This window comes from Pollicipes pollicipes, unplaced genomic scaffold (genome assembly GCF_011947565.3).
Source record: "Pollicipes pollicipes isolate AB1234 unplaced genomic scaffold, Ppol_2.1 Scaffold_6686;HRSCAF=7923_pilon_pilon_pilon, whole genome shotgun sequence".
In the NCBI taxonomy this organism is placed as follows: domain Eukaryota; kingdom Metazoa; phylum Arthropoda; class Thecostraca; order Pollicipedomorpha; family Pollicipedidae; genus Pollicipes; species Pollicipes pollicipes.
Genome location: NW_023596921.1, coordinates 16,092,401 through 16,102,806, shown reverse-complemented (window position 1 = coordinate 16,102,806; position 10,406 = coordinate 16,092,401). Strand labels below are relative to the sequence as shown.

Genomic DNA, 10,406 nt, shown 5'->3' with positions numbered 1-10,406 from the left:
CAGTTAACTGAGATCTTAACACACCTGTAACGATAATTATCCAGAGGAACCATGTATTTACCTGCGCTCTGTTTGAAGGAGGTCACCTGACACCAAATATGGTTCAGTCGTCCAAGGATAATTAATTCTGCTTGAAATATTCAACTTCTGTGCCCTCCAGACCAGGGTTGCTAATTTGTGTTTATCATTGGGGAGGGGAGGGGGGGGGTGGAGGATACATGACATAACTGCTCGAGACGGCCCGTTGCTCGCGCACATGCTGCTTTAGCCAAAGAATTTTCGAGCACATGGTCTTGGAGGCATCACCGGGTCATGGGATGGATTTTCTGGTATCCTGATCAGACTCACTTCAGACATTTTCAGCCGTATAAGCGCATGGTTTTCGTTACTCCGGTCTGGCATTTAGAGCAGCTGTCAAAACTGTGAGACATTGCTGACCGTTAAACATATCACAGACGAATGCTCTCGTTCTTCTGAGAGCTTTTGCTGCGCCTCGCCCTAAGAGGATTGGCCTCCGCCCGCCCGGACGCAGAACCCTTTGACTTTTCCGAGGAGGGGTGACATAAGCTCCCTCTCTGCAGCGAGCTCCTTTAAAATCTCATCTCCTGACCATTATCCCCGCTGCCGGCTTATGTTCTGCGACGATGGGAGTGAGGCGGCCACTCGGCGCTCCGCCGACGCCGAGCCCCGCATCGAAGGCAACTTGTTGATCCGCCAGCTTGCAACGCCACCCGCTAGGGGCGCTGGCGACGGCTCGCCGTTGTACCAGATCGGCCGCCGAGCTAGACGTCCAGTTGCCGCGCGCGAGCGCCGATGAGTGGTGCTGGTGGGGGGCGGCGGTGTGGGAGTGCAGATACAGTCACGATGCCGAAGGATGCGTGTGGATAGATGCGCTTGGAGTTCGTATCAGCTGATTGGGTGCTGACAGGCGGTGCACGAGCGGATGTCAGCGACCTGAACGATCACAGCGCGCTGGTGAACTGGTGACGCCGCCAGGGTGGTGCTTCTGCAGTGCGTGCAGTGCATGACAAAATCGTCGGGTGGGATGCGAACTGGATACCTTCCGGTGGAGGTAACTCAGGTGGCGTGAGCACAGTCTGGCCGAAATATTATCTCGTGTTCCGACTGGATTGCAATAGGTCCAGTGAACTGCTATCGAGGATCTGCTGTTAAAAGGGCCTAGCACGAGTGTCCTAAGAAAATCCGGAAGTCTATATGAAGAAGATCTTCAGACAACCGGCGATCTAGGAATCTTTAGGTGAGCATGCATGGCCTGGAAAGTCAGTGGTGCCAAACTATACGTCTGAATAAGTTACAATCATTAAATAACACCGTAAGCTATATTATGCTCAAATGACCGATGACATTTGCAACTGCCACACGATAAACTTCTGTGAGAATCAAAAGCCAATTGTTTAAAACAACGTAGGATGAAAGGAATTCAACGCAGGACGACCAAATTTTTGCCCTTCGGGAGCTCGAACGGTAACTGTGAACGTAGCTCAGGTGATGGCCAAAACGTCAGTTATGACCTTGCCTCGCAACATTGTGCACGTCCTTCCAAGAGCAGCTTTGGTTGGAGTCTCACCACCTGCAGATACCTGCAAATCAACACGTTCACGCACACATCTTCGTAAAGTTTTACGTACGACGTGCCTCAATAATCGAACCAAGTTGTTTGGACACCGCTACGCATCGGGATGCAACATGCTTGAATACTCGGAGCAGATTGCTTTAGCACATCGCTGCGTATCGGGAAACAGTACGCTTGAACGCTCCAATCGAATTGTTTGGTTTGAGCACACCGCCGCGCATCGTGCTACAATATCCTTGAATACTCGAATCAAGTTGTTTAAACGCGCCGCTGCGCATCGGGTTAGGATTCAGGCCTGGTAATGCAAGCGTGCAGAGTGAGGTAGCGCTGGGGGTAGAGCGAAGACATGGTGTGGCCTTGCGTTGTTATGGGTGACGTGCGGGTGTGGTGCGCGACATGCGCGTCTCTGGCGGTTTGAGAGCCTCGCTCTGGGTACACCCCGGCTCCTACACTATTTCACCTACTCCTGCCGGGAAGCCCGCATCCTCAGCCGAGCATTTTCATTCTCTGCAACCTTGAACACGCGACGCACGTATCAGCAATGCTTCTCTGAAAAGCGATGGGATTCTATGTCATTCGTGGGTGCTCGGATGGGTGCTGTTCCCAAGTGTCTGACGGCTGGGACGCAACGTTCCAAACAGTGGCAACGCTCCCTCGAAAGCCAGCTGTTGTGTATCTCAGTACATTTCCTGAATGACTCCACGACAAGCCACGGCTAGGCGTGTTCTAACACCCATGTATAACATTTTGATCCACATCATATTTCCTTGAGAGCCATGGTTGTTAGGCATATGCGGCAGCGTGATCTGACGACTTGACCTATCTTCAGGGAGGTACTTATGTCGCGGTCGCGGGTTTTAATCCACGCGCCCAGGGAGACTGTTTATTGTTGCAACTGAGCCCGCGGGAGGAGTCTGACAATCATTACGGCGGTGGTAACGGGTCTCATCAGGTGGTGGTCATGCACCTCCGTGTATACGAGATGCAAAAAGCATGCAGATTCGTAGAATGAGAAGCAGGGCTGGAACTTCAGCGACTCATGGTTCAGGAACTCATCAACTAATCCGTAAGCCGGAGCAATACATCCACAACGACCTTAACGGAATTACCCCTGTTTGAAGAGCTCCAGCTGAATGGAATTATTCAACCAAGACTGTCGGCTGGTTGGCGGGCGGTTCCTAAGAAGCGTCTCCGCTGCGGGCTCCTCGTCGCAGACGTCAGCGGCTTGAAGATTCGAGTACGATGTTTGGCACAGCTCGGATAAGTCTGCGGGGACGGTGGCTTGATCTCGCCGGGGTTCGGCCGCGGCTGTCATGCCGGGGTTCCGGCGTCGACCGCCAGCCGTGCGGCGGCGCCGGCCGGCCGCGCCCCGGCGTCGGCCGGCCGCCGCGGCGCCGTCCGGCCGTACCCCGGCGCCGCCGCCGGCCGTGTCCCGGCGCCGCCGCCGGCCGCGCTCCGGCGCCGGCCGGCCGTGCCGCGGCTCAAAGTTTGCCGCCGCCGCGCCGCGCTCCGTCGCGGCCAGCCGGCCGACAGCTCGTGTTTTGACTCGTCAGACCGGCGCAGAGATATTCGCAGCCGTTCCCAGAATCACCGGGTTATTCGACCAGATCAGAAAACGCGGGCTGCCGAAGCCCAAAACAAGAACTCGACCGCGTCGGAGAGACCTGTTTTCGGTGACAACGTAGTCGTTGAAATGGTGAAAGATACCTCCCTGTTTAAACAATATGTGACAATATTTTTGCAGAGGCGATTAGATCACAAAGCCTTGCTTAGGTCGTCCCGGCTTTGCCGTGCTCCCTCGTCGTTTACTATTCGTTCGATGCATCGTTCCCTTCGTCTCGCAACTGCTATTCTTCCCGCGTCTTTCAATGGTGACAATTATACTTTTGCTGTCCCTGGTGTGAGAACTCGTATACATCGGACAATTAAGAGTATTCTGAGGGACTGTGCAGTGTACATGGTGTACCAAAGGCAGTGGTGAAGATAATACATGGTGAATATTCATTTAGATCATACTACATTGCTGAACCAAGCCCTCACTGGCAGTATTATTGTATGCTTATAATTAGGTTTTTGAAAGCAAGTAAAAAAAACTGATAACTTTCTGAAATATACATCGCTTCTTTCACTTCGAGGTGGCGAAGCATGTGGTTTGTTCTTGACTAGTCTCATTAAGGTTTTAACGTGGCCGAGTCAAGGCCGAATCCTACTACTATTTGCAACAAATAAATACTACCTTAAAAGTTTTCAACTAGATCGAACAGATTCTAAGTGATTTGAGTGCCACCTACCGATATATTCTGTAGTCGAGCAAACGGTCGTCCTCATTCCGCTTATTGTCTCACTGATTCTCGTTGATTCTTGTTGATTTCATACGGCTCCTCGCACTGCTTTTTCCTGCACAGTTTCCTCCACTCCTCCATTTTACTGCACAGTTTCTCAGTTTTCTCTACTTGTCCTCGCATTCAACCGTCTGTTGTTGCCCCCTGCTGGTCCTCGTGCTATTCCCTTCTCGCTTTCCTTCCAGTGCCGCAGGCAGGGAGGAATGGGGGAGGGAGACCCACCAGGCCGCCGGTCCGAAAAAATGTGAGGGGTTTCATAAGTGTCAATAAAATAGCGGTCAAAATGAGGTATCAAAGAGAGATGAAGGTAAAAGAAAAAGCAAAATAAATGAGATCAAAAGGAAAAAGACAAATTATGTTTCCTGAGGAACGTTCACCACTTGCATAATCGAGTAGTGACACAAATTATACAAAATGATGTTTAAGCCTGCGCGTGTTTGCAACTTTACGAGCAAAAACAGCTATGGCTGTGGTTGCAGTTCCCGTAAAACTGAACCGCGTTAGCCCCTGCAGATAATACTAGGCGTCGGGAGTTGAGCGCGCAAAAACAACCGCCGTAGAATCATGCTTATGATGGTCTTTTAAGTCGTACAAAGGTCTTTTTAAATCAATTATTACCGTACAAAGATGTGGCGGGGGCGTTTATTTTACCTTTGTGATTCTGAGGTTATCCTCTGTGCAGATTTACAGTTGCAGCAGCAACACAACAAATCGAGATTCTGCGTGTACTCTTCCAGTTCCACGACCACATTCCAGCACCAGATCACGAGTGCTGTGAATGCTTATCCGTTTCTGTGAGCAATCTGTATGTGGACGAACCTGTCGCACAGGTGAAATGTGCACCCGAGATGTCTACTAAACGTACGAGTTGATGCCCTAAAGCGCCGACGCCGCGCCGCCCATGGAGACTGCAACGCCGGTCACCGGGCTGTTTGTTTCGAAGACATTCAACAGCACAGTTTTCAAAGCATGTCACATAATTTTTCTCGTTATTTGACTTTGACTGAAGGTTGAACATTCCTACATGGACGAATGCTGGCCGTGTTAAGCGGGGTGTCGCACCATTGGGGCATATTTGAAAAGCTCACTGGTAAAACCACGGGAGCATTTACGTAGAATAGTAGCACTGGGTAGTGCCAATCCAGCGCCATCAAGATAGGACGAGAAGATTAGCTTTAACTATGCTCGAGTCCAAAGAACGTGGTCAACGTTCTCGTTTTGCAGCACTAAACGTCCTTCTTGGAACCCCCCGCATGGTAGCCCGAGTCTGCGACAACGCTAGTTGTCGAGGTTACCTTCGGCATGGCGTCGTTTGAGATGTTTTAACCCGCACATTGTTGGCCTGTGGTTCAAAAGTGGTATCTCTGCCGATGTGGATGACGTCAGTACAAATGAACATTTGTGAATTGCACAGGCGGCGATAGGCCAGTTACCCAGAAATGCGCTGGTTGAAGCTTGAACCAATGCGTCACTGAAGATCATGTGATGCTTTGTCTTCCAAAGTCAAAGTGCGCTTCGAAAAGAGCCACTGCGTTAACGCCGTAGGGGAAAAATCAAAGCCATAGTATAAGGCTGCGTTGAATTCGCGGAAGAATAGTATAATGTTTGCATATATTACGTACCAAATAGAGGGATTTCAAGCTTTCGTAGCATTTAATGCAAAACAATCTTGACCAATTAGTGTATTCCCGACATCACAGAACGCATGCTGGACAAGCGATGCAAATTAGATGTATTGCTTTTATGGTGGTGATCAGGGAATCCAGAAATATTTCTGTCACAAGGATCGGCCTTTTGAAATACAAATTCTGAGCTTTTCAGGAAGGCTGCCGAGACAACTGCATTATAAACTAAACGGGAAAGGTCTGATATAACTATAAATGAACTGTCACAAAAACGGTTGCATTTTACCTGTAATACAAAATATTTGCCCAGCTTCAGGATACGCTCTACGTTCACAGGGTTCTCAATATCTCTGGGAGCCCACCAATATTTTGGCAAGGGCTCTCCGTACTATGGGCTTAGGAAAGGGTCCACTGGACCATTATAAAATAGAAATCGCCGGTGATGTATTCCATGGAGTCATTTAACCCTCGCGTCCTCCAGGTTATTGACTTCAAAATGGAAACATAGTTGCATATTCCGTTAGCTTCTGGCTTCTGGTCCAGTTAAGATAAGTGGTCGAAGTGAAGTAAAACGAAGCAAATTGTGCCCCCGCGAAATAAATTTGTTCACTAACTGGTGAATTATTATTTTTGGGAAGGAGTGTTTCACCATGACCTTTGTCAAATCTGTGCGCTCTGTCCTTACAATGACTCTGGCCGCGCCTCTGAGTCATCCGCTCGTCCTTCGTCTGGAATGTTTCTCCCGCATTTGTCCCCGCCCTGTCCTACTCCTGGCCGCTCCCCTCCTCGTGTCCCCGCTCCCCTCCTCGTCTTCCCGCTCTCCAGCTCTCGTGGGCTGTGAGTTCTCATGCTGCCAACGCCCGAGTACATCATCCATCGGACAGCCAGTAGGCCGATGCAGTCACGTCCATCACGGTCAGGCCGGACGGTGCGGTAAGGCACGTCACGGTCAGGCCAGGACGGTGCGGTAGGCTCCGTCACGGTCAGGCCAGGACGGTGCGGTAAGGCACGTCACGGTCAATCCAGGACGGTGCGGTAAGGCACGTCACAGTCAGACCAGGGCAGTGCAGTTGGGTTCGTCACGGTCAGGCCAGGCCGGTGCGGTTACGTACGTCACGGTCAGGCCAGGACGGTGCAGTAGGGTCCAGGACAGGCGCGGCGATCGACCGGCGTGCGCGTGCCGCCGGCGACAGCTGTATCGGCCGACGACAGCTGTATCGGCCGACGATAGCTGTATCGGCCGTCGACAGCTGTATCGACCTCAGCAGCACCATTGACCGTCGACAGCTGTATCGGCCGTCGACAGCACCATCGGCCGACGACAGCTATATCGGCCGTCGATAGCTATATCGGTGGTCGGGAGCACCATCGGCCGTCGACAGCACCATCGGCCGACGGCAGCACCATCGGCCGGCGGCAGTTTTATCGGCCGTCGACAGCTATTTCGGTCGTCGGGAGCACCATCGCCGTCGACAGCACCATCGGCCAGCGGCAGTACCATCGGCCGACGCCAGCTATATCGGCCGTCGATAACTATATCAGACCTCGACGGCTGTCGGCCGCCGACAGCTGGTATAATTGGCGGCGGCGGCGGAGGCGGGACGCGTCCGCTCCCCGACGCCCGGTCGTGGACGTCTTCCCGAGTGTTTGTCGCCGAGTGTGATTGGACGATGCCGCCGTCGACGACGTGTTTGGTCGGCTTAGGCGGCTTGAAACCCCAGTATTGGCTGTCAGACCGAGGGACTGGAGCAAGGTAGAGGCTTTCGGAGGATGAAGGCGTCACTCGCTTGCTGCGGAGCTTCGCGTGCGGGTTTATTGGTGCGCTAAGATCGGGCGCGTACGAAATCGAGGCAGAACTTCCAAACAATTTATGACAGAACTGATCGCCACGACACCCTGATGAAAGCGTGTCGCATAATTCCTCTGTACTTAATGCCGCGCTCTATAACTTGGCCACATAATACGTCAGTGCCCCCTCCCCACTGCAATGACATGAAATCTAGTCAAACAAGGAGGTATGGCTTCATGTTGATGCTATATGTAGGTGTTAATAGCAAGATGTAAATACAGATATAGCATGGCCAAATCTGCATCGCGTCCTGTGAAAGACAGGCTGATACCATACGTTACGTATGCCCATGCCGCTTGATTTATCATTATATTGCCAAAGAACGCAGGTTTTTCCATGTACTTCTGTTAGCAATTTTCGACACCACTTGCACTATTTTTGTTAATTAACATGTCGCACTTTCATTATTCCTTCCGCGCAATGACGTTTAAGAGAATTTGACTTATTAAAAGATCGTCTGGAGTTGATGATGTGAAGTTGATGATGCTGTGGCTCGTGGCTTATACAACTTATCGGGCTGCACCCCTGATTCATTTGGATTGCTTGTTTTCCTAAAAGTGTACTATTTACTTTGCAGTCATTCTGCGAAGTATTGGCAGAAGGTTTGCTGGGTTGAGTTGAGCACCGCTTACTGGGTGGGATTGTGTGCCACTTCGCATCACTTTAATGACGGCAGCGTTAGGTTGCGATGCGGGGCCGACACGAAATTTAGTCCACAACATTACAACCTAAAACGAAACGAAAAAGGATGGCCATATCTCAGATTCTGCGGACTCATTGGTGTTAGGAACTAATTAGCGGGATTAATTAATTTGGCTTCGTTAGGATTATGATTAGGTTATTTAGAACCCCTCAGTCTTTGCATGTTTCTGGCATTTTTGTTTTGTGTGTTCACGACTCGTGGTATCTGTCAACTGGTCTCAACCGGCCAAAATTGGCCGACATAGTCTATCGTGACCGGTGTCTGGTCTGATGAAGGTATTTTCATACAACGCGTATAATGAAAGAATGATAGCGGAATTGAGTGTTCATGGCTGTGCTGTATCATAAAACTTTTGACCATCGGTTGACGCATAGCAAACATTTCCATGAGTTTTGCAGGGCCAATTTGCGTGTGCCCAGCAGTCATTTGCCGGCTTTATGCTTCGCCATTATATGGTTGCTGGCGTCAGAGCGCGTCTCACCCGTCCCATTTGTATTTCAAAATATTTGCAAGGAAACCGCCGTTCCGAAAAAAACAACCAAAGATAACCTGAAGTCAAAGGCTATAGAAACACCAAAGCGAGTCCGCTAACGGCGTGGCGGCCACAAACCGACTGCTCCGCCGTCGCCTCAACAGGGTAATTTTCTCACCATGCAAAGTGTTGTTGTCACTCTTGCAGGCTGTTGGCTGTGAATGCTCCACTAATCGCCACGGCCGATAGTGCCTCCCTGGTAACGGCTGGTGCCGTTCGACCGGGCGTTTGTATTGCTTGTTGAGCAAAGAAAGGCTTGGCAGGACAAAACGGTCTTTGATGAACCTTTTGTTGGTGACTGGAGTGGTGCGGAAATGGAACAAAGGCTGGCATCGTTGCAATCAATAGCTATACAATCTTCTTGAATGCCTCTCGCATTGAGCAGGCCCCAGTGTGCTCTGACGTCTCCCTCCCTTCTCATCTCCCACTCATTTACTTCCTGATTCGCTCCTCGCCCCGATCGTCTCCCTTCCTGAGTCGCTCCTCACCCTAATGGTCCCCCTGAGTCGCTCCTCACCCTGATCGTCTCCCTTCCTGAGTCGCTCCTTACCCTAATGGTCCCCCTGAGTCGCTCCTCACCCTGATCGTCTCCCTTCCTGAGTCGCTCCTCACCCTGATCGTCTCCCCTCCTGAGTCGTTCCTTACCCTGATGGTCCACCTGAGTTGCTCCTCACCTTGATCGTTTTCCGTCCTGAGTCGCTCCTTACCCTGATAGCCTCCCTGAGTCGCTCCTCACCCTGATGGTCTCCCTGAGTCGTTCCTCACCCTGATCGTCTCCCTTCCTGAGTCGCTCCTCACCTTGACCGTCTCCTTTCCTGATATCGGGTTTGACTGGCATGCTTCTCCTGCGCGGTGCCCTCTTCAGATAATCAAAAGGAGGCCATTTCTTCACACGTCCCTCGTGTAGCTCGTGCCTGGAATACGTAACGACATTTTTTTGTTTGATCACGGTCGAGATAAACTTGTCTGTTGTGGCGTTTGGTGCCCACAATCGTAGATTTTAACCGCTGACAGTCAGTGCTTTTTTGTCTCTGCCCACATGCATGAACGATAACCCCACGAATAAAACCTATCCTTGCCCTTCTACCCTTGGGAAACTTTGACCAGTCGTATACCAGTTACCACCCAGCCCAATTTGATTGCGGTTCAAGGTGTCCCGAAGGTAATTCACACGCTGACCTTTCAAAGTCGAAAGCAGACAAGAAACGTGTCGCTTTTGTTTCACCTCGGTGTCATGCGGCAACATTTTCCTCATCGCGGTGCCGAAGAAGGATTTGTCCAGTTAGCTGCGTTTGTGTTTTGTTGTAAAAAGGGAGGGGTCACAGGCCACCTTTCCGCCAACTGCCGCCTTAGTGGTTGGCGACGTGGGCGAGCGTGAGCATGCTCGTGTATCTTCGCGGCGTCGCGTCGCCATAGTCACTGCATGGTCGTTTTCTTGAAAATGTGCATGTCTGGGCTTTCCGTTTGGCAATATTGCGGTGTACAATAAGTATCGATAAACAGTAAGCAGGATTCTAGCGTCAGAATCTCTTTAACCGATTTCACTCAGCCTGGGCACTAGTCTCTACTTTCTTTTCTCTCCCTCCCCCCTCCCCCCCACACACACTTTCCCTGTCTCCTAATCGCCTTCCATCCCAGCTTTGCCTTCATGAACCTGCTCCGTTCTCACGGAAGGCATTCCGTTTTATCAGCCCAATGCATCCCTAATCCGACGCGCAGCGCGTGCGCTGCATCCCAGCGGTGCCTGCTGACGGCTCACCT

General features: G+C 51.2%; 1 protein-coding gene across 1 annotated transcript in view; it reads left to right on the top strand.

The window, feature by feature from the left end:
• The first annotated feature begins 855 nt into the window (after positions 1–855).
• LOC119107976 (protein O-mannosyl-transferase Tmtc3) overlaps positions 856–10,406 on the top strand; it is a 146,276-nt gene continuing 136,725 nt past the window's right edge. The window contains exon 1 of the mRNA XM_037231564.1: positions 856–1,258. The gene's annotated coding sequence lies outside the window, so the exon portion shown is untranslated. The remainder of the gene's footprint in view (positions 1,259–10,406) is intronic.